The sequence below is a fragment of the Pteropus vampyrus genome, unplaced genomic scaffold (genome assembly GCF_000151845.1).
Source record: "Pteropus vampyrus isolate Shadow unplaced genomic scaffold, Pvam_2.0 Scaffold316, whole genome shotgun sequence".
NCBI lineage: Eukaryota > Metazoa > Chordata > Mammalia > Chiroptera > Pteropodidae > Pteropus > Pteropus vampyrus.
In genome coordinates this window covers 1,232,722-1,235,008 of record NW_011889097.1, presented here as the reverse complement: position 1 = coordinate 1,235,008, position 2,287 = coordinate 1,232,722, and the positions used below count along the sequence as shown (strand labels likewise).

Genomic DNA, 2,287 nt, shown 5'->3' with positions numbered 1-2,287 from the left:
AGAGCTCGCCGGACGTCGCCCTGCGCCCCGGGCTCGGTGACTCTGCGGGACCCCCCACCGCGAACGCACCCCTTCCAGCGGCGACGAGCCTCTCTCTGCACCCGAGAAAAGCGCCCGCCACCCACGGCCGCCGCTCCGCGCCCCGCCTCCTGCCAGCCCCTCCCAGCCTCGGCGGGACGCGGGTCCCCCGGAGCCCACCTTGGTGGCATAGGTGGGCTTATCCACGGCCTCGTCCCCGATGAAGAAGTCCAGGTCGTCGACGCCCCTGAGCACTCTCCGCTGCGCTCGGTCGACGACCTTGGCCGACTCTCTGATGGCGATACCTTCCAAAAGAAAGCGGGGTACTTCCGCCACTGGCCACAGTTATTTGAATGACCAAGAAAAGACAACATGAGTAAATCTTCAGCATTAGGGCTGTGTCTGGGGTAGAGAGCGTTCACGAAAAAGACACGTCGATGGGTATATAAAACAATACAGAGACCAGCTATGTCGAGTATCACCTTCAGTACAGCACGAGAAATTCGGCTCGTCTGCTTTTAATACTGACAGAAGCTGCATAGTAATTTCTGTCTCATCTGAGAAAAAATTCCTCAAGACAGTCAACGAAATGCTCTTGGAGTATATGCCAATAGGTCCCCAGTTTTAAAATACAACACAGAGGGAGACAAAATTAAAAATACGGAAGGAGAGTTAACTAAAAAATAATGCCTGCATGCTCTTAAGTCACTTTAATAAAACTGCATGAGATAAATTTAAAATGTATTTTCAGTCCTGTTACAAAAAAAAAAAAAATGACTTCCCATTAAAAAGAAGACCTAGGAGGCTGCTGGCTAATATCTGTTGCAATAAGCATAGTAATCAAAGAACTGTATTATGTAAAAATATTACCGTTTCCTGATACGTTATTTTAATAAGTGCTTATTAACCTTGATATTTGGGAATATACTTAGTAGCAAATTATTATATAAAACTTCACTCCAAAATTTATCGTCTAATGAAAGGTGAAAAACTTTGCAAAGATTCCATTTTCCATTTGAATTCCTAATCCCTGCGTCATAGTCTGAATTCCCCTAAACTCATCTTCATCAGTTTTATAACGAATTAGTGATCATACACAATTCTCTGCAAAAGTAGATTCGTTGAAATCCCCAATTTATGACACATGAAGAACAGCGACACGGCTCTGAGAGTGAACGTGAATCCTCCTTCTCAGAAAGGCATCTGCAGCGCCCCACAGCACACAACAGAACCCTGGCGCAGGTGCAAACAGAGAAGACGAGAAAGCGACGGAGGACACGAAGAGGCAAAGAACAAGGATGGAAAGAGAGTGGAAGCGCCGCTCAGGCGCCCCGACTGGTTGCAAGTACGTGGCACCTCCGCGCCACGGAACACCACGGAGCCGGGAAACGGAATGAAGCAGTTCTGCGTGGACGATGGAGAGGGGCCTCTAAGACGCAGGGCTGAGGAACCGGCGTATGTGGCCGCCAGCCCCTGGGCGCACACACCTGCGTACACCTGCCGCCCACGCAGAGCACCGCGGACCAGACGCACGAGAACCAAAAGCAGCCGCTGCCACGGAAGAGGGGAAGTTCCCACGGTTTCTGAAAAACCCTAAACACAGACCTCCCGTGCAACCTAGCAACTGCTGCACAGTTATTCCCCCTGAGAAATGAAAAATTACATCCACACAAAAACCTGTTCCGAGTGTTCGCAACAGCTTTATTCGTAATAGCTAGAAGCTGGAAATAACCAAGATGCCCCTCAATAGACAAAGGTTTAAACCAGCTGTGACACATCCATTAGCTGGAATACTATTCAGCAGTACAAAGGAACAGTCTATCGATACGGGCAACAGCTTGCCGAGTGAAAAAACCCATCTCGAAAGGCACATACTGTATGATTCCGCTCACATGACATTATCAAAATAACAAAAGGATGGTGCTGGAAACATGAGTGGTTGCCAACCGTCAGGAACAGGGGAGGCAAGCAAATGTACTTAAGAAGTAGCACAGCAGACATCTCTGTGGTGACGAAATAATTCTACGTCCTGACTGCAGAGGTGGCTACAGGGATCTACACAGGCAACAGAACGAACTCACTGCACAGGCGTTGCGCCCATGTCAGTTTCCTAGTCTCGGTACTGTACTCTATATAACGACATGCGATGGAACGACTTCCCGTGAGCCCAAAATTATTTCAAAATAAAATATTTCAAAGACAAAACAGTTTGCAAGTGATTTAAACACATTAAAAAACGCCTCAATTGTCTGTAATGATGAATCAAAAC

General features: G+C 47.7%; 1 protein-coding gene across 4 annotated transcripts in view; it reads right to left on the bottom strand.

Moving 5' to 3' along the window:
• The window catches only part of ACTR3B (ARP3 actin related protein 3 homolog B), a 41,518-nt gene extending 40,811 nt beyond the window's left edge, over positions 1-707 (bottom strand). For 3 of the 4 annotated variants that reach the window (XM_011377567.2, XM_023521793.1, XM_023521792.1), the window contains exon 1: positions 696-707. The gene's annotated coding sequence lies outside the window, so the exon portion shown is untranslated. The remainder of the gene's footprint in view (positions 1-695) is intronic. The other variant, XM_011377569.2, reaches the window with a different exon arrangement.
• Positions 708-2,287: the final 1,580 nt, after the last annotated feature.